This window comes from Phoxinus phoxinus (genome assembly GCF_949152265.1).
Source record: "Phoxinus phoxinus genome assembly, chromosome: 7".
In the NCBI taxonomy this organism is placed as follows: Eukaryota; Metazoa; Chordata; class Actinopteri; order Cypriniformes; family Leuciscidae; genus Phoxinus; species Phoxinus phoxinus.
This window is the reverse complement of record NC_136882.1, coordinates 30401142-30427026: the sequence shown is the minus strand read 5'-3', so window position 1 is coordinate 30427026 and position 25885 is coordinate 30401142. Positions and strand designations below refer to the sequence as shown.

Here is a 25885-nt window from a genome sequence, read left to right as displayed (position 1 = left end):
TTCATTTGTAAAGCTTTTATAGCTCACTGAATTACAACCTAAAGTGCTACCCGCCGTGCTACTCTGACTTTCTTCATTCCTTAAGCCAGGGAAGATGGCATGCACAGGAATATACATCCTAGGAAGGAAGTGCCACAATAGCACACTTGTGTAAATCAGGCGAGCAACATGTTTGATGTTTTCAAGTAAATATACCTCCTTATAGACCTCTCCTTCTAACAGTAGAGTGCTAGGTGTTCGACAAGGGCCCCATTGAAAGCTTCCCCAGAGGTGAGTTTTTAAAAGTTTAGAGGTTTTAAAGGGGGATATGGTCCCGCATGCCAACACACTTTGAAGTACAAAGGTGCTCATGGAGGTGGATAGAGGATCCTCTGGAAGAGCAATGGATAACTGGTTCAGTCGATCAGTGAATCCAGGCAATATGTCCCTAGAGTACATAATGCAACCCCCAAAAAAATCAATATGGTGAGTGTAAATAATGCATAGGATCTTCAGTCATCTTGGTATTGGGTTTTTCTTTGTGGTTTAAAGGAAATGCAGCAAATGCATATGAAAAGATTTTCATTTATTTCACCATCTGAACTTACTTTTTGAGATCAGACGTACCTTATCTGTCTGGCATGACTGTATTGGCTTCATTGATCAATGTGAGTTGCATGTTATTCAGATCACCATTAGACTCCATTGAGCTGCTTACAAAATCAATCCCCTAGCTTTCTCTAGCCTTTAAATACTATGGATATATACATGTTTAGATTCAGAGTTTTTTTCACAGTACTACATTTTTTAGCACACAAAATTGCTTTGTAAAATCAGAAATGTAATATTAATATTACCATTTACTGCATTGGCCCAACCATTTTTGGTCTGGTTCTCAAGGGAGCACCTGGAGATGCTGCTTGGTACTCACACTTAACCCCAGCTCACTTATCCTACAAGCTGTCGTCATCACTTTCCTCCTGACTGCTCTTCTGACTATCTTCTTTTCTCTCGAACATGGTAGATGATAATGATGTTTTGTTTAATTTAATTTTATTAACAGTTATGACAACAGAAGGACTATTAGGCTGCTGTCACTTTAAGACCGAATGCAAGGACAGAATATACTGACACGCATCTGGTTTCTTTCTCAACTGTTCACTTATGACATAAGACAATACTTGCCAAGACAGGTATTTTGACATAATTTTGTGTATATGTGTTGAACCGTGCGGCCTGGTCCGTACGGATCACGGATCAACTGCGATTCGTTGCACCCCCAATAATTAACAAATCTGTTTTATGGACATTTACCTGGGCAGTTCCCTGCTGTTGGAATGACCTGCCTAACTCATCCCAAGCTACTGAGTCTTTAGCCATTTTCAAGAAACTGCTGAAGACGCATCTTTTTCGGCAACACTTAACCCATTAATACTAACACTGACTATTCTACATCTATTTATAAAAAAATAGTATAAAAAAAAATACCTTGCTACGTGTACTGTGCTAGACTAACTGGGACTGGGACTGGTCACTGCACTTGCATATTGCTGCCCTATTGTTACTTTGATTGCTTCTATTTCTCTCCTCATTTGTAAGTCGCTTTGGATAAAAGCGTCTGCTAAATTATTAAATGTAAGTAAATGTGAACGCGTATCATCATGATTGCTGTCTTACCAGGTCCAGAGATGGAGAAAGATTCCTCTCCATGCGCACCATTTATGTGCACCCCTGATTATGCGGCTGGTGGCATTTTATTATTTTAGCATATACCTCAGTTCCCCTGCTGGCCGTGCCTCTATCAGAAAAGACCTGCAATCCCTTTTTCGGGTCACGACTCACCAGCTGAAAACATGTATGGAACCAATGTAATTGAAGTCTTCCATTACTCACGCCTTCATGGGAAAGAAGCTTAAGGGCCACCTCATCAGACTCTCTACCCCCTATGGGTACCAGTTCCATTTCATCTGGCCTAAGGTGGGCTGATCATTCCATAAATATGCTTGGAGGTTTAGATCTAAGGCTAAGCCAACATGAGCCAACTTCACATGCCCCCTCCCCCCAGGGGCGTGTCTAGAGGGGGGGCACGGGGTGGCACCGGCCCCCCCTGGAATATGATTGGCCCCCCCTGGTGCCCCCCCTCCAATCTCATTGGGTTAGATTTGCTGTCAACCAACCTGAAAATGCCCACCGCACCATTGGACCAGAGCGCTGTCAATCACTGTTTGATTTGAGACTAGCGCGAACGCGAAGAAGAAGTGATCACAGTTGCGCGTTTGTAAATCAGGAGGAAAGAGACACCACCGCACCATTGTCAATCACTGCTTGATTTGAGACTCGCGCAAAGAGGAAGCACAGTTGCGCGTTTTTAAAACAGCAGGAAAGTATGTAAGTTACACACTAAATATATTTTGAAATATCGAAGCTACAAGCCCAGTGTGAATTCCCGCACGACGCTGCAGTTAACAGTCATAAAGTGCGAGATAAGATTTAAATAGCTAAACTAAACAGCTATTTTAGATATAGGCCTAGAAGTTTTAAACGAACAATAGAAACAATCAGTATGCAAAGTATCCAAAGCTCAGCTTTGGGAAAGGAAATATAGCTACAGGTCAGCATACTGTGCCCAGGATGAGACCTGGATAACATTTTACAATGTATTTCTATTTAACACCGATATACTGTATGTGTTTTCCCGCTAATTACAGTGGATATAAGCGCAATTAAATAACACAATCACCTATTAAACATATTTCCATTATTATTGTATAAATATAGGCTAGGCTATATTTGTGTACCTCGAATGTGTATAAGTATTGGAATAACAAAGACGGAATGGAATTGGAAAGCTGTAGTTATCCAATGTTTTTGCCTTAAAACACCTTGAAATACACATGTGTAGATCAAGAAAGACAAAAATTCCTCGGGGGAGCATGCCCCCGAACCCCCCTAGTAAGATTACTTTTCAGACCTCAGTAGGCTATTTAGAAAACTCTGTATACGACCCTGGGTGAAGACCATTTGTGCAAAAATATTTCAGTACCCGCTCCCTCATTAACTTTGGGCTCAGTCACTGTTATAAATATGAAGGGAGGGGTCCCTGGCTCCAAAAAGTTTGACAACCCCTAATCCATGCAAAAAAGAAAAATGTAGGCTAATACCATCTATATTTTGGTGATCTTGCTTAATATTTTCTAAACCAGTATTTATTTTCAGTTGAATTTTCTGATTGGCCCCCCCTGACTGGTTCTTGGTCCCCCCTGTGCCCCCCCATTTAAAATATCCTGGAATCGCCCCTGCCTCCCCCCCTCCCCCCAAAAGCCCATTTCCCTCCCACTGTTAACAGTAAACATGTCTTTTTGCGTCTTAGTTGGCACCGTGCCCGGCAGCCCTCAGCAGTTTACAATGTAGCTGCAGCCCATGCTTTGACTTTACAAAAGCGTGCTTCTGTTTATTAGGGTTTGTAAAATGACAGAACTGCTGCCACTGTGCTGTGAGTGGAATAAACAAGACATAAAATAGAAGCTTGTTAAGCGTAGACGGACAATTTGTGCTGCCGTTATGCTGCATTTAGTCTTTTTTCCCCCTTCTCTTCTCTCTCACTTGGAAGGTAGTGCCACTTTCAATAGAAGTGAATTCAATGCCAATGTCAGATATGTTTTGAAAAGAGATACCCCCATCACATCTCTTTTGAGATAGATTTACATTGTCACAATGAGCAAAGTGTGGGGTTTTGAATTGATGGGTAACCATTAACCACCCTGAAGAGCACCTCTTATTTAATTAATAGGATGGATCAGGCTTTGAGAGGTGGATTTAATAATCAGAAACATGGCCATAAATGACTCGTGTTAAAATAGTTTGAGTGCTTTATGGAAACATTTTTTTATTATACTGGAAGTGTTTGTTAACAAACCAATTTCTGTCAGTGATCATTTTGGCAGTGTTTTGACAGTTAAATAAGTCCTTGCGGAATATCAGATCAGTTGTCAGAATTGTTTCAGCTGCAACATTAATTCTTTATTTTGCCTTTTCAAAAATAATACATCTTATTCAAAGGCTCATGGTGACAGTGGTTCCCTACTGAGAAGATAAGTGTTAACCTGCTTGAATTTCCAGGCTGGTCTACAATAGTTAATGTTAGCCAGTGCTAGCTGGAGCAGATAGACCAGTACAATAACTGGACTTTTCAGCAGGTTTTATGTTGTCTGTGATGTCATGAAGCAGGCAGGTGCTGCTTTGTTGGTGTTCGTTGCAATTTTTGCTGTAGAAGAAAAGGCTGAGACTGAAAATGTGACTTCTGTCGCACTGCTTATGTTCAAAAGCTGAACCACCAGCCCTCCAGTCACTATCTCCAAATGTGTTGCTTATCTATTTTGGATCTCCGCCGCTAATGAACATTAGACCCCACAGACATTTATCTGTGAGCGAGTGTACGTTTGATCCTTTCAGCAATTATCTCAAATATACTTTACGTCTGCCCTCTGAAGTCTTAATTATGACATTGACAGAGATGCTGCTGATAAGAACCTCTTCCCTGCTGCTCAGAGCGCACTATACTGCTCCATCTGACCCACTGTGATAGGAGAGCAAAGCAAAACAATCATGTTGGATGTAGAATGCAGCCAGAGGTCATTGTAACATGTAGTTGTGAGGGCACAGCAGCCAACAGAGACTGACTTTCTCAACAACATGACAGAGATACATATCGCATGTCCAGATGAATAACAATACTTTGTGCTGAGTAGATTGTATAAATATTTAAATATTTATAAAATTTTCTAGCTTTCAATATAATATTGCTTTTCAGGCACTCCAAGGCAAGCACTTGCGAAACTTAACTTCACCAGTGTGCTTGCCACACACCAATTTTTGGTGGAGAGGAGCGTTATATAGTGTTGTGAACTTTTCCATCGAAGCAGAGACCAGGAGACGTTGGGATATCTTTCAAGCAGAAGTATTCTTTAATTGAGGACTTCGCTGTGCATTGCTAGTCATCCAACTCAAGTCTAGTCTAAGGGAACTTTTACATTGTAGTTTATACTTTTTAAAGAGGGGAGGGATTATATAGCTGGGATTATTAAGGAACCATGATGGATTGGGGCAAATGGGAAAATTTTGCCTGGTTTGCACCCATACAGATTGCAGTATTAGCATTCCCTACTCGTTTAAGGGGCCATTTGCACAGAACTCGCTTTTGCAGTTAAAAACGTGAGATGCGAAGCAGTGAAGAGGGATAAAAGAGACAACAAAACCCCTTTAACTATAACTTGAGACGCATTTTTAGAAGGTTGTGTCGTACGAGACACTGCAAAAGACATGAGATGCTGCAAAAGACACAAGACGCAAGCGCAACAGTCAAACACAACTGTCTAGCGCTAATGTTTAGCAAAACAATGGAAAAGCAGCAGGGTGAATGGCCACTATCACCTCTACTAGCAACCTCCAACTGCAGGCCAGGCTCAGTCGTGCTTAGCTTCATCGGGTAACCAATCTGTTATAGCTGCAGGTGATGCCCAAATGAAGAATATAACTTTTTATTTTATTTAACAATAAAACAACTCAGGGTACATTTACACGTCAAAAATGTATTAAAGGGATAGTTCACTTTAAAATTAAAATTCTGTCATCATTTACTCACCCTCAAGTTGTTTCAAACCTGTATTAATTTATTTCTTCTGCTGAACACAAAGAAAGATATTTCGAAGAATGTCAGTAACCAAACAGTAGTCTGTACCCATTGACTTCCATAGTATTTTTTTTTCCTACTATGGAAGTCAATGGGTACAGACTACTGTTTGGTTACTGACATTCTTCAAAATATCTTTCTTTGTGTTCAGCAGAAGAAATAAATTAATACAGGTTTGAAACAACTTGAGGGTGAGTAAATTATGACAGAATTTTAATTTTTAAGTGAACTATCCCTTTAAAAAGTTTTTCGAGTATAGTTGACAGTGTTGTCAAAAGCGATACCCGTTCACATGGATCTTCGAAAACAATTAAAAACGCTGCATTATGCTGAAAGACCAGAAGTTGGCGAGGTCATTTTGTAAAGAAAAACTACAAAGCCTAGAGACTAAACGCGTAATACGCATTAGGATGACGTCACCGACACTCACCGTTTTCATAAATTCACGTTTTTGTAGTTTACACGGAGACAAAACCGGTATTGTTTTCAAAAACTTGCACTTTGAAAACAGTTTTATTTTAAAAGTTAGCTTTTTCAGGCCCCCAAAATGCTGTTGTCCTGTAAATTAAACTTTTTTTTCTGTTTTTAGTTGTTTAGTTTTTAGTCTGCCCCTCAATCATCAAAGCAGATGCTTCAAAATACAAATTAGAATACTGAATGAGTTAGATTGTGATGAGTAATGTGTTGTTGTATTGAGTGCCTGCTCCTTCATTCCAGTCCAGAATTTATAATATTTCATAAAGTCATATTGTAGAGTCATATTGAGAAATGATAGATGGATTAACATGTTTACATTAAGTAAACTAAGTGCATGCCCCCGATGTTTTGGAGAAAAGACAGTTAGGTCGGCTATCCAGGGGTTATTTGTTTTCTGTAATGATCTCATTAAAGCGAGAGGTTTACTCTGAATCATTAATCACCCTGTTGACCATCAGAAGAGGGAGCACACTCTCTGGCTTTGTGATTCATCTGACTGGCAGTAATTACTCACAGGATTGGCACTTCATCCATTGACTTTAATTCACTTTCATTATAGAAAAGTTCCAGGGTGTTCATTAGCTTCAGAACTCCAACAATAAGATGAAGCAAGTTATTTGGCATAAACTGAAATAGGTGAACTTTTGATGGCACCAGGCATTGAGTGCTGTAGATGCTCTGCTGTGATCTCGGCTTTTGATGTCGTTGATGTTTGATGTGGTCGGCACAGACGGAGACTACAATGGAGACTTTTTAGGCAGTAAGGTGCTCTGCAAAGCTCAAGCAATTCCAATGCAGCTTTCTGTGAAATCCCGCATTTACATGCTTCACTTTATGTTCTCGTGCAATCTGTCCTATTCCTGTCTGGAATTTATTGCCCTCTCATTGTCAGGAATCTTAAATTCTTCAGTCACGCATATATTAACTCAACTTCCTCCTAAGACACGTTCAATTTGAATCCATGCGTTTGTGAGGAATGTTTTATGCAGTTCAACTTCAAACATATGGGTGTTTTGCTGTCAGTGTAGTTGTGATATAATGTCATTTCCCTCGGATGTTATTGAACCACTATTTGTTTTGGAATTAATATTGCCCATTAAATTCTTATGGGCAGATATTCCATCAATAGCAGAGTCAAGTTGGAAAGTCTGTAAAGAAAATGTAACAGAAATATTCAACAAGTTGGATGTAGTTTTGTGTAGCCATATGTTTGACTATCTGCAAAAGGTCTGTTCCCCTTCAAACCTTTTCTGGGTAGACTAAAACAGCCACAAAGCAAAGGTTTGACATTCATAAACCATGTGGCAGGTTTATCTGGAATATACTATTAAAATGAATAGGCTGACATGGAAAAAACTATTTCAAGCAAGTCACTCTAAACCACTGAGGAAATGTGTGCTTGAAATATTTGTAGACTTTGTAATCTAAATGTGTTTTGATTCAAAAGTAACATACTGGTTAGCCTATTTCACAGACTTTATCCAGGAAAATCGAGTAGACAATTCTGGTTGTTGATATCTAATTTACTTAAGTGCCTCAATATCTTTGAAAATATTTCAGTTAATTGATTTCTGTTTATCTTCCACCAAATGGTGAAATCCAGTAATTAGTTGTTCCTTAAAAGCATTCATTATAGAAAACCACTAAATACAATACCGTTCCAAAATTGGGGACAGTACGATTTTTTCTTTTTGTCGTTGTTGAAAGAAATGAATAATTTTATAAGATGCATTATCAAAAGTGACATTTATAATGTTTTTAAAATATTTCTATTTTGAACAAATCGATTCCTTTGAACGGTCTATTAATCAACGAATCATGAAAAAAATATTATTCCAGCACAACTGTTTTGAACATTGATAATAATAAGAAATGTCTCTTGAGCACCAAATCAGCACATTAGAATGATTTCTGAAGGAGTAATGATGCTGAAAATGTAAATGTATATTAAAATATAAATGGAATATCAGTTATTTAAAATTGTAACAATATTACTATTTTACTTTATTTTTGATTAAATAAATGCAGCATTGATAAGACTAAAGAGACTTCGTACCGACCTCAAACTTCTCAAACTTTCTAACTGTAATTTTGAGGAGCTACTTAATAAGCTAGCAGTTGAGGAAGGGGCAAACTTTAGAGATTTCTTTCTCTTTCTCAGACTGGTGCACAATTAAATAAATCTGACATAATCAGATGTTGTCAAATTAATATATTAGAGTAAATACCGGTAATTAGTATGTTATTGACAGATAGCATGTTACAGATATGAATTGAGACGTCAAGCACAAATTGTTGACAAATACTGTAGCCATATTGTGGTGCCACTCCAGGCTTGTTGCATTGATTCAGGGGTGGGCGTTATTAGATCCACTGTGGGAGGTATAATTACTGCAGCTGCAGTTCCTCCGACCGCAGTCACACTGGGCCGCCGACCCAGGAGGTCCCCTCGCCTTAGACCGCCGCGTCTCTCAGCCTTTCATTGGCTACCTTTTGTGTGGGTCTAGCATACCCAGCCTCCTGCTGACTACATGCAATTGATACAGACAATGTCTATGTTCACATTATAGTCTAAATGATCAGTTCTGTTTCCCCCCCCTTCAGATTCAGTCTTTTGTTCATATTCATGTTTGTAAATGACTCGTATAACATCATGTGTGCTACATGCGCAAATGAAAAACCATAGCATATCGACCCTGCTAACATTGCAGGATTGTGATGCATTTGCTAGTTTTACTTAAATTGATGTGCAAGAACATATATTCCTGCAGTATTGACATTTACACCACCCTAGTTTCTACCTCGCCGTCTTTCTACTGATGCTGCCCGCTGTTGCTCACTGCAGGATTTTTTTTCTTTTTAATGATTAAAACGGAAACCTTTTGGGCTCTTAATGAGGGTGACATTGACTTTAGGCCGCTTGCAGAGATAGAGTAATTCTCTAGTGGTTTGCACTTGGGTCACATTGTGAATCCTATATATGAGACTGATCTGAACACATCAAATGAAATGGCCCAAATCAGATTTAACACTTTCAGCCCTTAATGTGATCATAGCTAATAAAAAATTCTGCACGACTTGCCAGGATGCTCAAACCAAATGGTCAAAGTCTGAATTTGCATACTAGAATAGTCTTGCATATGGCCTACTGTTCCGATTTCTGCCAGAGTGTGGTTGGTTTGCATGGTCAAGTTTGCCCCTGCATGTACCAGTGGCTGCAAAAAGCATTTTTCATTGAACTTGCATAAATTTGCTCTATACTGTATATATATATATATATATATATATATATATATATATATATATATATATATATATATATATATATATTGTTTCCTTATATACTGCTAATATTTCCTTTACATTATAGGGTAATTCCGTGTCAAATCAGCCAAATTTCGAAAACTTTGCCGGCTCATTTTTGATGATATTAATATTTTTTTAGTTAATATGTGTAACTCAAGAAGTATTAAAGATCTCTTAATATCCTTTTATATTTAGTTTTTTTAACAAACCTTCCTGGTTACACTTTATATTAGGTGTCTAACTACTATGTACATCAAAAAATAAGTGCAATGTACTTATTGGGTTCATGTTTTATTGCAAAACACTTTTGCTCTTACTGGGGTGGGATCTGGGTTAGGTTAGGGACAGGTTTGGTGGAATGGGTTAAGGTGTAAGGGAACGGTCAACAGAGTAATTATAGATGTTATAACAAAGTAATTACAGATTTAATTACATGCAGGTATTTTTTTAAAAATATAAGTACAATGTAAAAACATGTATGTAAACAATAAGTGCATTGTATCAAATTATTAATTTAAGTGTTTGTATATAGTAGTAAAGGACACCCAATTTAAAGTGGGACCACTTTCTTTTGGTATCCATATTTTTAAGGCCCTATAAGGTTAAATTCCTTATTAAATTGTTAAGTTGTAGACATTTTCAGTGGTCAAAAACCGAATGTTTTTTTTTTTCTTTCTTACAAAGTGGAACAGCTGAAGAACAAATAATGTTAAAACTAGAAATGAATCGCATTTAATCAAACTTCATTCCTTTTCCTTGTCACTGTGTAGCTTTAGAAATATTTGTGAGCTATCGGCTTAGGTAATCGCTGCCATTTTGGGTTTTTTTTTCCAGGCAAACTGTTGTTGAATCCGGTGTGTAACAGCAACCACTTCAGTATTTTTTTATTTTTTATACTCCTTCAGAGCTGGAAGGCCAGCAGTAGGTTGCAAGACATGCAAGGAGCAACTTTTATCATCTTCTTGGAAAAACTACTGCTGAAGCGACACAATCATTTTGCCACAGTCACAGGCAAATTAAAACTCTGAGATCAAACCATAGCTCGCCTCACCCCCTCCTTCCCTCCTGCAGCAGCATTCTGAATCTGTTGCTCGCTAGACTCCCTTAATCTTGGGCCCTGGGGATCTTGTTGGAGCCTGTTAGCAAATGTTTATCCCACAGTGAACACCTGGTTGTTTGGAGAGTACGCCCACAGTGCACTGCCATCCCCCACCCGAGCAACAACGTGTTTAAGATTGAGCCGGCACATCGTATTCCTACCACAGTGTGCAGTTCGTCGCATTCAACATGGTGATTAGCATAAGCCTCATTTAGTCATCCTTTAATGGATCATTTTCCTGGGCTTATTCCAGCTGCGAAAAAGCATTAAATGGTAAAGCTATGAATTGTAACCTTAAAGTTGATATTACCCAAAGAGACCCTTAAACAAAGCTTATCGCATATCATTAGCCACGATTACTCATTTGTCTCGAGGGATTTATAGCAGTTTGATAGAATAGCTCTTTAGTGGCATTTCATTGAAAATCTTTTTGGAAATGCACGTAATTCAATGTATTTTATACCAGGCTAACATTCTCATTTAGTTTTCACATTGTGTGCAGTGCAAGTTAGTCTATACTAACGGCCAGTCAAATCATGGTCCACAAAGTTATCCTTGGCACCATCCCACTTTATTTTAAAGGGATAGCTCAAACGTCCTGCGTAACACTCACGAATGAACCTCACTGTTTCTCGCACATCAAGCGAACATGCTTGAGCTTCTGTTTACTACAACTGATGTGTGTGTTGATGAATGTTTATATATGAATAAAAGCCTAAATGTAATCTGTTCATTATATAAAACGATCATCTCTCTTCAGAAAATTTTGGACTTAACCGCTCAATTCATATGGATTTGTTTCACAATCTCTTTATGAACTTTTTGAAGCATCAAAGTGTCAGTTGCGTAGCTGTTTATAGAGGGACAGAAAGCTCTCAGATTTAATCGAAAAGATCATTATTTGTGTTCTGAAGATGAACAAAAGTCTTACGGGTCTAATGAATTTTCTTTTTTGGGTGAACTATCCCTTTAAAGAATATTTCTGCTGTTCTTGTTCGTGCGAGAGTCGACAGGGTCCAAAAGAACATGAAACCCCGTCGATTTTTATAAAATAAAAAAAAAACACATGGATTTTGACAAAAGATCTTCTTCTGTTGTGTTCCACAGAAAAATATTGACCAGATTTGGCCAGATTGTACTTTATTTATAACCCTGGGGGTCCAGTGGTCAACTTGCACTATTTTCACCCTGGTTCAGCTTCTTTTTCCAATCTCGGACAGCATGTCCTGAGGCATTGAAGGCCCCTGGTTGTCACATTGTTAATGTGTTTTCTGTTGTGTCCATGGACTTTTAGGTTGTTTTTCTCATTCAGTGTTTTTCTTCATCTCTGTCGTCATTTTCATTAGTTCATTTTCATCACCTGTCTTGTTAATCAGTTAATCATCGTCATTGTCATCACCTGTTGTACCCTCGTCATCCTCTGTATTTAAGTTCCTGTCTTTCTCCTTTCAGTTGTCGGTCAATGTTTGTTTGATTATGTTACAGTGTATCGTGAGTGTTTCCGTTTTGTGTAAGCTTTATTATAGTAAAAGTTTGAATTGGAGCTTTGTGCCTTTGCCTTTGTCTTCATCCGCACCATACCCGTGACAGATTGACCGACCCCCCTAAAATGGACGAGTGGGTAAAAATTTTCGTCCTGGCCAAGGAGAGCCAAGATCTCCCAGCCTTTGCCCATGGAGGATCGTTTGAGGGAACCCGTCTGGCCAGATTTCGCGGGACCCGTGGAGGCCGCAGTAGAGGCGGTGGTCGAGATGGACCCCGACACCATTCTCCGCTTTGGTCCCTCTTCGACCCTGGACGGTTGACGTCCAGCTCCAAGCCGCCTGCACCGCTGGTCCCGTCCAGCCCAGAGCTTCCTGCGCCAGAGCCCTCATCGCTGCCCAGCACAGAGCCCTCATCGCTGCCCAGCACAGAGCCCTCATCGCTGCCCAGCACAGAGCCCTCATCGCTGCCCAGCACAGAGCCCTCATCGCTGCCCAGCACAGAGCCCTCATCGCTGCCCAGCACAGAGCCCTCATCGCTGCCCAGCACAGAGCCCTCATCGCTGCCCAGCACAGAGCCCTCATCGCTGCCCAGCACAGAGCCCTCATCGCTGCCCAGCACAGAGCCCTCATCGCTGCCCAGCACAGAGCCCTCATCGCTGCCCAGCACAGAGCCCTCATCGCTGCCCAGCACAGAGCCCTCATCGCTGCCCAGCTCAGAGCCCTTATCGCTGCCCAGCACCGAGCTTCCTGCACCGCTGGTCCCGTCCAGCCCCGAGCTTCCTGCACCGCTGGTCCCGTCCAGCCCAGAGCTTCCTGCACCGCTGGTCCCGTCCAGCCCAGAGCTTCCTGCACCGCTGGTCCCGTCCAGCCCAGAGCTTCCTGCACCGCTGGTCCCGTCCAGCCCAGAGCTTCCTGCACCGCTGGTCCCGTCCAGTCCAGAGCTTCCTGTACCGCTGGTCCCGTCCAGCCCAGAGCTTCCTGCACCGCTGGTCCCGTCCAGCCCAGAGCTTCCTGCACCGCTGGTCCCGTCCAGCCCAGAGCTTCCTGCACCGCTGGTCCCGTCCAGCCCAGAGCTTCCTGCACCGCTGGTCCCGTCCAGCCCAGAGCTTCCTGCACCGCTGGTCCCGTCCAGCCCAGAGCCTTCGCCGCTGGTCCCGTCCAGCCCAGAGCCTTCGCCGCTGGTCCCGTCCAGCCCAGAGCCTTCGCCGCTGGTCCCGTCCAGCCCAGAGCCTTCGCCGCTGGTCCCGTCCAGCCCAGAGCCTTCGCCGCTGGTCCCGTCCAGCCCAGGACCGCCTTCGCCGCTGGCCCCGGTCAGCTCAGAGCCCTCTTCGCCGATGGTCCAGTCCAGTGCTGACCTCCCCAAGAAAATTTTGGGGGGGGGCAATAAGTCCTCTGAGGGGATCGTGGAGGCCCTTCCGACACGGTCGCCGTGGCCGCCCGAAGGGTCCTCACCGCCATGGCCGCCCGAAGGGTCCTCACCGCCATGGCCGCCCGAAGGGTCTTCACCTCCATGGCCGCCCGAAGGGTCCTCACCGCCATGGCCGCCCGAAGGGTCCTCACCGCCATGGCCGCCCGAAGGGTCTTCACCGCCATGGCCGCCCGAAGGGTCCTCACCGCCATGGCCGCCCGAAGGGTCCTCACCGCCATGGCCGCCCGAAGGGTCCTCACCGCCATGGCCGCCCGAAGGGTCCTCACCGCCATGGCCGCCCGAAGGGTCCTCACCGCCATGGCCGCCCGAAGGGTCCTCACCGCCATGGCCGCCCGAAGGGTCCTCACCGCCATGGACGCCTGAGGGTCCGTTTGCTCCGCCATGGCCACGCCCTCATCCTGCTCCGCCCTGGCCACCTGCACGTCCTGCTCCGCCCTGGAGGCTTCCTGCTCCAGATCGGCCACCTGTTCATCAGCCTCCAGGGCGCCCACCCTCCCACCCCTTTGGATGTTTTACGGCGCGAGGACGCGCCTGGGGGGAGGGGGGGGTTCTGTCACATTGTTAATGTGTTTTCTGTTGTGTCCATGGACTTTTAGGTTGTTTTTCTCATTCAGTGTTTTTCTTCATCTCTGTCGTCATTTTCATTAGTTCATTTTCATCACCTGTCTTGTTAATCAGTTAATCATCGTCATTGTCATCACCTGTTGTACCCTCGTCATCCTCTGTATTTAAGTTCCTGTCTTTCTCCTTTCAGTTGTCGGTCAATGTTTGTTTGATTATGTTACAGTGTATCGTGAGTGTTTCCGTTTTGTGTAAGCTTTATTATAGTAAAAGTTTGAATTGGAGCTTTGTGCCTTTGCCTTTGTCTTCATCCGCACCATACCCGTGACACTGGTAGTCTGAGGCTCTGGGGCACTGGACTCATTGGCCACCTGATCCATAATCCACTCCTGCCTGCTGCAAGCCTGCATGTTTTTCAATAAAGACATTAAAAAATTTAATCGAAAAAGGTATTTCAATTTTAAAGCCTGCACAGAAAAAAGAAGTGTAATTGAGTGTCATAAAAAGGACATAGGAAGATAAATAAGCCACCTGTGGAATCTGGGGATGTTGAGGTTGTTCGGCCTGTGGCTGAAACGTCTCGATTTCAGTGACCTTTTAAAGCAGTAATTCTCGGTAGTTGTTAATTGATTTATTGAACATGCCTTGGCACGCCGGTCAATCAGATCATAGGACCAAGGGTTCGTTGAAGGGCTTCATTATTTACTCCCTAATTACTCTGGCCCGGTGTCTTACTCCGACTCTCTGCTTTGCACTATACAATGCTGGACTAACCTTTGCTAGACGAAGAGAGCACAAAGCCCCAGTGCCTGTTCTGTGGAGGCTTATGAAGTGGAGCGGCCTCTCTCTTTGCTCTTCCTAATCTTAATTAAGTCCTGAACAACTGGGCTTTGCTCTTATCAGTACAGAGACTGATGTTGTCAAAGCTGTGGGATGCCATAGTGCACTTTTAATTGCAGAGTTTGATAAGAATGAAGTAGAGCTCAAGAAAAAGATTTAATTTATCTTGAACTTTTGCACAATGAATTAATATCATCATGAAACCACCTAAGAGATGTGTTTTTTTTAAACTATATTTTACAGTATGTAACAGTAATCATATAAGTTTAATCAGTTGTATTGACATTTTCAAAGCACTTTGCTTGATCTCATATTTAGCATTCTTACTTTCAACATAATTTATGTTTCAAACTTGGTTTGAATGACATGCACTTTATGTTATCAGGTCTCGCGCTCTGTATTTTCATTCATATTTATACGGGACAAATGGTAGAATTTCATCTTTTAATACAAGATGATCCGTATTGCAAAATATTGCAGACTTTTGGATTCAAAAGTCTGGGGTCTGTACTATATCTTTTTTGAAAGAAATTCATACTTTATTCAGTTCTATATAATGTTTTAATGCTATAAAAAATACAGTTATTTTCATCATCTATTCCACAAAAAAATTAAGCAGCACAACTGTTTCTTGGGCACCAAATCAGCATATTAGAATGGTTTCTGAATGATCATATGACACTGAAGACTGGAATAATGACTGATAAAAACGATGCAGCCTTCGTGAGACCTTTTCTCCTCTTTTCGCTGAACCGCGTTCATGTAAACACTACATTCAGATTCACCAATCGGAATGAATTCCGTTAGATTGAAACAAAAGGTGTGCATGTAAACAATAAATGGCAACTGTAGAAAGCAAAAGCCGAATCCCTTGACATTTTGGACGATCTCGGCGGCCGGACGTGTCCGGGAAAAAGGATGTATGGTCACCCCTACTACTCGGCTTTCTCCACAGCACAAGAGCCTGTTAGCTTAGCTTCCAAAAAAAGATGGCTGACACTATTTGTACATTCTGTGAGTGAGATCCCACCCTCTATGGGCGGGTTGAAAACATACGGAACTACTACTACTGGCTGTTGTCTCTAGCCTCTGGCCAAAAAATCCTCCGATGACGCAAAAATCGTCATTTTGCGTCATCGGAGGATTTTTTCCAGACAAAAAATACATAAATCTCTCGTCTCAGAGGGGCCATGAGGGAGGGAAGCATGGCAATTCGAAAATACTACAGGTTTTCTACTGATACAAAGCTTAATGCTAAATGCTGATGTATCCCTTTAAGATCTTAGAGACCCCAAAATTTTGAATTGTTGTATATGTGGGATGGTTGGCAACCCTGACTTTTTGTTCAACAGTGGACATCCAGGATAGGGTAAAGGGTGGTAAGAATGTTTGAAAAAACTCTGTGGAAATAATCATTAGTGGTTCTTACTAATGTGTACTTAATCTCAGGGGGTACTTCCAGTAAATAATGCAGGTCATAGGGGTGCAGCATACAAAACCCAATGTAGTAGCTGTCCTCTGATCTCCTTTTTAACAGCATTCCACGGCCTTGGTTTCTATTCCACTGAAAGAGTTAGTGGTTTCTTTATGAGTGTACACACTCTTAAGCATAACTGTTCCAAAAGTGGGGTTTCACAGCGATGCCATATAACCATTTTTTGTTACCCAAAGAACCTTTTAGTAAACAGTTTCTAAAATATTTTTTTTTTAGTGTGAAGAACATTTGAATAATCTGAAGCACCTTTTTCCACTACAAAGATTCTTTAGTGTAATGGAAAGTTTCAATGGATGTTAAAGGTTCTTCATGGAACCATCAATGTCAATAAAGAACATTTACTTTTAAGAGTGTAGGATGATGCATACCTTCTATCTCTTGCTTCACTAAATATAACCCTTATGTGCTTCCTCTGATTCTCTCTCCAAAGGCTACAGAAGGATTGCTACCCATTTCCGCAATAGCCCTGAAGCTTCGAAGATGACATGCTCGTGATGGCTCTGTAAGTAGGTTTCTGCTTGTTTTATACACTTTGCCAGATACCATTATCTAAATGAAACATGAGAAACTAGGGATGCCCGATATATATCAGCCACCATATCGGTATCGGGCGATATATGTTCATTTTTAATGTTATTGCAAAATTTGGCCGATATATTAAGGTTGATAAAACAATGGATTCTTTCCTTCAGCTGAGACACTTCAGATGCACACTGTTTGATATGATGGTTTTGAATTGATTGAAATAACTTCAAAAAGGAAAATATGGTTAAGTGCAGTGCAATGTACAGCGCAAGTCTGTCATATATGCTACATAAAATGATAAAGAGAACATTATAATTGTGTGCTTTGGACATGGCTTTTAATGGTGAGACTTTTGCAATTTAGATTTAGATTTATCGGCTATTCATCAACATTCAGAAAGTTTAGTATTTAGTATGCATTTGCTATGTTTTATAAGTTAATTTTGAGAAAAACTATTTTTAAAGTTGCCCTTTCAATCATCTGCTTCATACTTGAGTACAGCTTTCTTTAACAGGAACTCATAAGTCATCTCTAGTCTTCTAGATCTCTAGTCTTCCTGGAGAATCTGCGTGAGGTTTTCCACGTATTCTCCTTCTGATTCTTTTTGCCTTTTGTTTTTGTCTCCCCGACGCTCCTCGCTCTCTGCTTCTCTGTCTCTGTGACCGTGGACAAAGTCAGGGAGCCTTTCAAGTCAAATCCCTTTATTCTATGTCAGAAATTGAGTGTTTTGAAAAGGAGCGTTCTGGCAAAGAGAAAGGGCTGAAACTTTCATTGCAGCCATTTATGGAGCAGCACAGCCTGAGGCTCTTTTTCCTTTCCTCAAAAGAAACTGTAAGAGAGGCTGACATATTTAATTGGCTGTTTGTAAGCTAATTAAAGCTTGTATGTTGATGTGTTTGACAAATCACCAGGGTCTTTTTCATGTTTCAGACTTCATCTGAAAATACATTTTGTATGTCTGTGTAAAAGTACCAAATTATATGAAGAAGCCTCACTGGAATTGATTTTTGTCATTAGCTAGGGTAGATGTAGTCCCTTGACTACTTGACTTTCCCAAGTAATTGTATAGCTGGATGAAGCTCACAACAAAAAGTAAAAAAAAATGTTCATCACATTTCACCCATAACAGTAAGAATACACTGACATTCAAGAGTTTATTGTCAAGATATATATATATAAATAGTTTCTGTATGGCCTTCAAATGATTGCTTTTGGTGTCCAAATCGACCATCAATATAGCGATTGTTCACGTAGCCTAACGATGTAGCATCCGTTTACATGGATACGACTGATTGTTCTCTGAACAACTAGCAATCAAAGTAATGTATATTCCGTGTATGGAGACAAAAACGTATTAAAGGTCTTACGTTTTAAAAAAAATATTTTATGGTTATGACATGGCGTGAACTCAGCATAAGCTCATTGTTTAAGTTCAGGAGGAACCGTTTGTGGCGCTCAGTGACTGTCTGTCTACAACTCTACATAGCCTTACAGAACGCACTGATGACGAGGGGCTGTCTGCGCAAGCAGGGTACGCAGAGGTAGGAAATCCTAACCGAATGCAATGATTGAACAAATATTTTTTGGTCCTGAGACTTCCACCGAAGATACTGTATATGTACATGTTTTTAATATTTAGACCACTTCTATTATTAATTGCTATTAGGATGTGAAGAGTTTTTCAATCATTATAACAAAAAGTGTTCATAAAAAAATAGCCTAGCCTACCTTTAAATCTACATAAGTTATTGGTATTATAATAAATACTACAATGGTGCATAATATATTTAAAAATGTAATTTATTTATTTTTTACAATACAGTTATGAGAATAAGATTTTCATGAAGAGATTTTTCTAAGAATTAAGCAGGTCCTCCAAGTTTCTCATAACCATTATTTAGCATGTTTTTCTATTTAAATCTACACAAAGGCATTATAATAGACACTACTATACCATGATGTATATATAGATTAACATTTAAATAATTTTTTTTTTGCACTACAGTAATATGAAAAAGATTGCATTATGGTTATGAGAGTCTCAATGGTCCTGATATAGTTTTTATTTTCTTTAAGCAACATTTCTTTTTAAACTTTGGGTGAAATGTGGCTTGTGTAAGTGTTTAAAGATGCATCCAGCACCTTTTGGAGTTGACTTTAGGGTTGTCTGGGGATTGAAGATAACGAATTGCCAGACACCTGGATGTTGAGCACTAAGGCAACTTTCCCACTCACCAGGTTCTCTGATGGGTCAGCCAGGGTTCCAACCCTCTGTGTCCCCAAGCACTTACTGCACTTCCCCCCTTCCGTGTTAGGTATATTTTTTACTCTACATTGCATCTTCCTCCTAAAGTTTATTCCATCAGTGACTTAATCCTGCTAAATGACATAATTTTAGCAGCTGGTCTCAATCATTGTGTCTTCCTGAGAAGACTCACTTTTTTTGTTTATGTTTATGGTCTTCTGGGCCCGTTTAGTGAGTCCAGGAGCTGCCACGTTGTTTTAATTTCGACCCACTGTTGTTTGCCGACATTTGGTTCAGGATGACAATGAGCCGGAAGAAAACAAGCCCTTTTACGATATGAATAGAGTAGGAACTAGAATGGGACTCCTCATCTGTAAGCTCGCTTTTAAGGGTCTGTTTTCCCCCTCGGCCGAATTAAAGACGTGCCATTATGCTTGGCAAATTACTACACGCTCTTTGTGGTCCAGCCATGGTACATTAGTGTGCCTTAAGATGGTCTAGCTGTGCCCATTCACCTTACAAAGAGAGGGTCCCCCTGGCAGATCCTTGGCTGGTCACACAGAGGAGCCATTCACACCGGGCAGAAGGGGCCGTACGGTAGAGAGCTCGGCCACAAGGCAGCCATGACAAAATTCCCTAAAGTACTGCTTGAAGAACAACCATTTCCTCAAATGCAAACCAATTAAGTTCGATTTGACAACTGTCCAGGCAGAGAAGCGGAACATCTGTGCAGAGCTGCAATATCTTAACAGAACTAGCCATGCTTGCAATGTTTTTGGTCTCAGCGGAAGGGAAGAGGTGGAGTTGCTTGTTTTGGGTTCCGGCTTTGTGGATTTTGGAATTTAGGGCGCTAATATTGTAGCTGGACCCAATTACAATGGGAAGAATTAGGTGCCTCCCAGTGGATTCTTACCACACATGGTTTTGCTGAAGATTTTAGGACTATGGCAATTCATTAACCCATTCATTTTAATAGTTAACTCATTGTTTTAATGGCTGTCATTCATAATGACATGCATCCTAATTCAGTGCTCAACTTTCTTTCTTTGTAAGACGTGATGCAACTGTTCCCAGCTACATCAAATCAATACACAGCTCTCATAAATCAAGCAGAATAAACAACGAAGACCGGCATGTTATCATATATTACTTACAAGATGGAAAACTTGAGAAAGAGAGCCAGAACTTGTGCTATGAATGCAGTTTTCTCTTATATTGAGTCCAGTTCCCTCTCTCGTCATAAATTAGAGGCAGGGAGTGATGATGGGGACCAAGAGCCAATAAATTGTGTGTTGCTCTCAGGGTCATTAAGCCGCGTGGTCTGGGCCCACTGGATCTTTTATCATCCGCCTTGGATCAGCGGCTGTAAAACGGTGGCTAACATTGTGTGTTTATTTCCCCATAACAAAAGATTAGCTGTCTACAGCTCATGAGTTCAGCTAATGCTCCTTGGGACTCGAGCAGCCGTGGAAACATAAATCTACTCCCCAATTTTTGTTCTTTTCTCATTGTGCTCACCTTTCTTTGCCCTTTCCCCACTTTCTCTCTCCCTTATGACTTTTAACTGGTTTACTCTGTCTCCAGTCTTGACCTCAGACGGCGTGCCCACGAACTGCCCAAAGTCCATTTGCTGACTGTCAGATGCATATTGCTGGTAGAAATCTGACACCAGGTACTAGGTTGATGCATTACTGAGGACTAATCACATGTGTTGACTGTTTTTTTTCCCATGGTTGTGGCATCAGATTGTTTTTTAGAGTGTAGTGTGAGGCACTTAGTGGAAAAGCACTTAGTAAAACAGTAATATCGGGAAATATTATTAACATTTAAAATAACTATTTTCTATTTTAATATATATTAAATTGTCATTTATTCCTGTGATCAAAGCTTAATTTTCAGAATCATTACTCCAGTCTTCAGTGTCACATGATCCTTTAGAAGTAATTTATCCTTTAGAAATATGCGGATTTGGTGACATTTCTTACAGTTGTGTACACATGTTTTCAGGAGTTTTTGATGAATAGAAAGTTCAAAAGAACCGCATTTTTATTAGAATGATAAGGATCATGTGATATTGACGACTGGAAATTCAGCTTTTCCGTCACATGAAGAAATAATATATATAAAAAAAATTGTAAATAAAATTCACATTAAATAGGTAAACTATTTTAAATTGTTAATAATATTTCACAATATTACTGTTTTACTTTCTTTTTTTTTTTTTTACCAACCCAAATTACAAATGGGACAAACCCTGCTGTACATTTGTTTAAATTAGTTTTAATTAATTTTCACACAACCTATTTGAGATCCTAAACAGCGTGTAAAAAAAAAAAAAAAACTGTGGTTGGTCACTTTCATGTCTCTTGTCCAGAATTAGCTGGAAACTGGACTCAATTTTATGCAGATACTCAAAAGTCTGGCTCTGTGAGACTATGCATCTGTCTTAATTAAGCTGACTGCTTTCATTGTTTGAGGTTGACCGTTATAAGAGAGATAAAATTATTCTGCTCTTATTCAGTAGAGCGCATGTGTAACGCCGGTGCGGCTGAAGCAGAGAAGAGGCAGGATCCAGATGCAGCACACGTTTTATTAACACACTAGAAAACAGGATAACGGGACTCGGGAACGAGAACAACCAACATCAACGTTAAACATTAAACAAGAACTCACAAGGACAGGACAGAAACACAGGTCTTAAATAATCAGAGACAAACGAGCTAAACAGGATAACAAGGGGGCGTGGGAAAAATAAGAGACACCTGGGAAAACTAATAGACAAGACAGGGAACACTAATCATGACATAGCCCCCCCACAAAGGAGCGGCTTCCAGACGCTCCAAACACGAACCAGGCGGGGGGCAGAGCGAAAGCGATCCTGGGGGAGGGACGGAGGGCCAGGCCCGTGCAGGGGAACGGGACCAGGACACAGGCAAGGCGGGCCTGGGCCATGGAGCGTGGGAGACCAGGGCGGAGCATGACGTGACGGCGGCCAGGGCGGAGCATGACGTGACGGCGGCCAGGGCGGAGCATGACGTGACGGCGGCCAGGGCGGAGCATGACGTGACGGCGGCCAGGGCGGAGCAAGACGTGACGGCGGCCAGGGCGGAGCATGACGTGACGGCGGCCAGGGCGGAGCATGACGTGACGGCGGCCAGGGCGAAGCATCCTTCATGGCCCTCCAGGGCGAAGCATCCTTCATGGCCCTCACAGGGCACCTCCTGCCCCCCCCCAAAAAATACTTGGGGAAATCCAAGACCTCCAGGCTGGGAACCGCCACCGGAAAAGGCTCCCGAAGCCCGAGATGCGCAGGTAAGGCAAGACGCAGAGGCGGGGCCGGCAGGGCGAGGCGCAGAGGCGGGGCCGGCAGGGCGAGGCGCAGAGGCGGGGCCGGCAGGGCGAGGCGCAGAGGCGGGGCCGGCAGGGCGAGGCGCAGAGGCGGGGCCGGCAGGGCGAGGCGCAGAGGCGGGGCCGGCAGGGCGAGGCGCAGAGGCGGGGCCGGCAGGGCGAGGCGCAGAGGCGGGGCCGGCAGGGCGATGCGCAGAGGCGGGGCCGGCAGGGCGAGGCGCCTGGGAACGCCCTCCGGAGCCTGGCGAGCCCAACGAGTCCTCCTCCTCCTTCTGCGACGGCGCTTCACTGGGCTTGATTCATTACAGGATGCAGTAGACTCAGTAGAAACACAGGATGCAGTAGACTCAGTAGACTCACAGGATGCACTTGACTCAGTAGACTCACAGGATGCACTTGACTCCGTAGACTCACAGGATGCACTTGACTCAGTAGACTCACAGGATGCACTTGACTCAGTAGACTCACAGGATGCACTTGACTCAGTAGACTCACAGGATGCACTTGACTCAGTAGACTCACAGGATGCACTTGACTCAGTAGACTCACAGGATGCACTTGACTCAGTAGACTCACAGGATGCACTTGACTCAGTAGACTCACAGGATGCACTTGACTCAGTAGACTCACAGGATGCACTTGACTCAGTAGACTCACAGGATGCACTTGACTCAGTAGACTCACAGGATGCACTTGACTCAGTAGACTCACAGGATGCACTTGACTCAGTAGACTCACAGGATGCACTTGACTCAGTAGACTCACAGGATGCACTTGACTCAGTAGACTCACAGGATGCACTTGACTCAGTCGGCTCACTGGGTTCGTCGAGACTGACGTAAAGCTCTGGTCCGTCGAGCGCGGTCTCGGCTGGGTTGACGTGCAGCGCGGGTTCGGCTGGGCTGACGTGCAGCGCGGACTCGGTGGGAACCTCCCGCGGCGTAGGCTTGGCCGAGCACGTGAGAAGCACCGGTTGAATGTAGCCCACGTGAAGCACCCGTACCTCCTCCGCTAAGCCCACTGCGGACGACGAACCGCTCATAGAAAGAGCCCACTCGACATACTGGATCAGAGTCACGGAAGGATCAGGTCCGGGCATCTGTGACCGAAGTGGGTCTGATAATCCCCCGTGGAAGAATATCTTCAAGCACTGGGTGCTCATTTGCGCGAGAGGCGCAAGTCTCATGAACTCCGCGACGTACTCCTCTATGGAGCGATTCTCCTGATGGAGACGGAGAATCTGCACGTCTGGATTTCAGGAAGGCATGGCTGCTGGATCACGTTGTGGTGAGTTCTTCTGTAACGCCGGTGCGGCTGAAGCAGAGAAGAGGCAGGATCCAGATGCAGCACACGTTTTATTAACACACTAGAAAACAGGATAACGGGACTCGGGAACGAGAACAACCAACATCAACGTTAAACATTAAACAAGAACTCACAAGGACAGGACAGAAACACAGGTCTTAAATAATCAGAGACAAACGAGCTAAACAGGATAACAAGGGGGCGTGGGAAAAATAAGAGACACCTGGGAAAACTAATAGACAAGACAGGGAACACTAATCATGACAGCATGATTGTGTCTGATAAGCATATTAATCCAGAGAAAAGCAAGAATGGTTGCATTCTTAAATGTAACTTTGGAGACAGTGATATTTATGAGCATGTTTTTGCACATGTTTTTACAATGTTCAGTGGACAAATCACTCAAACATTGTGCAATGTTTTCTAAGATGTATGTGGATGTGTGGTTCTGAGGGAAAGGATTGAGATTGGCCTCCAGTGGAAGCTTCCTGGGATGATTTGCTGCTGTGTTGGAGGGTTGGGGAGGCGGGGTGGCTTGCTTTCTAGGTCATGATTCAGAAGTTAAACTCAGGAGAGATCTGCACTGTGAGGGAAAATATTTTAGGCTCATGCAAAATGATCATATTTCCAATTCCAATTCTACTTTTCTAATTGTATTAATTCTGATTCACTCTTGTGCTTGCCACATATATTTACTTTTACAAACAAGGCCGTTGCCTGGAGTGGGCATAGTGGGTGACATAACGCGCCCCCTCCCCAAAATGACTTGTCAAGTGTAAGGAGAAAATTAATAGAAAAAAAATTGTCAAGACAGTTCACTTGAAAATATGTTCCTCTTGGATTTATTCCAGTAATTTTTCAGTGTGTTATGAATAGGCTTGGTATGCAGTCATAGACTAAACCAAACAAATAATTCTGCAGTATATTGTGAACATTGTACAGTAGATCTGTAATTTTTAAGATACTTTTGAATGGTATGTATGGCTCTAGGGTCATGATCAGGATATTAAGTGTTGTTTTAAAATATTTTTTTTTGAAAGTACAGGACATTTTAAACTGTACCTAAAGGTATAATTCACTCAATAACAATACAATCTGTTGTTATTGTTTTATAAAAATATCACTATTCTTATTTTAATCAACAGTTCAACACTGTTTCATGGTGACTTTCAGACTGGAGCAGTGGCTTGCATTTTAAAGAGTTCAAAAACGTTAAACTTGACACACCATTGTTAAATATACCAAATGTGTCCGTATGATGCCCATTATTGTGTACTGTTAAGGTGCCGTCACTATCTACCTTTTTTTTTGGTGAATTTTCATGCATGGGCGAAATCCAGTCATTTTAATAGGAATCGATGTAATCAGGAATTTTGCGTGATGGCAAAATATTTCCCCACGCTGGTTTCGCCACCAGTTCAAGTTGTTTGTGTGAATTCATGTGTTGACCAACAGAAAGCTTCTTGGTGTGAAAGTGTTTGAGCTGTGCTTCATACATTGCTGCACTATTGATAAAAGACAATGAACAATGGCCTTTCTTGCCTGCAAAATTTCGCTAATGTGACCACACCATAAGGCAGTGGTTCCCAACTCTGGTCCTACAAATTTTGTATGTCTCCCTTATCTGGCACTCAGCCTGAATCCAAAATAGCTCCCTAAACCCTCAATTACTATTCCCTACATTCACTTGAAGGAGTGAATGAAAATGAGTGAGCGAATTCGGACAGCCGTTGAGTGTACATCAGCTGTACACCCGTTATTGCTGTGCGATGTGGGATAGAGTGAGTGCATTTAATAACGTCCACTATGGTTTCAGACACCACTACGAATGGCAGTCCCCTCAAATAATGCCCTATTTGAGGGTATAGGGGACGATTTCAGATTCAGCCTCAGTTTAGTTCATGGAGCTGTTTTCAAATGAGCTGGTGATCTGAATCAGGTGTGTTAAATAATGAAGACCAATAAAATGTCCAAAGCAGTGGGTCCCCAGGACCGGAGTTGAGATCCACTGCCTTGTAAAGAACCAGTCTTTAAGCTAGTTGACCAAGCAAGTTTAGCTTGTAAAGAAGTCTGAACACAAGAATCCAAAACTTATATGTGTCA

General features: G+C 42.2%; 1 protein-coding gene across 4 annotated transcripts in view; it reads left to right on the top strand.

Moving 5' to 3' along the window:
• sema5ba (sema domain, seven thrombospondin repeats (type 1 and type 1-like), transmembrane domain (TM) and short cytoplasmic domain, (semaphorin) 5Ba) overlaps positions 1-25885 on the top strand; it is a 141392-nt gene that overhangs the window by 11335 nt on the left and 104172 nt on the right. For all 4 annotated transcript variants that reach the window (XM_079618762.1, XM_079618761.1, XM_079618760.1 and 1 more), the window contains exon 2: positions 16790-16861. The gene's annotated coding sequence lies outside the window, so the exon portion shown is untranslated. The remainder of the gene's footprint in view (positions 1-16789; positions 16862-25885) is intronic.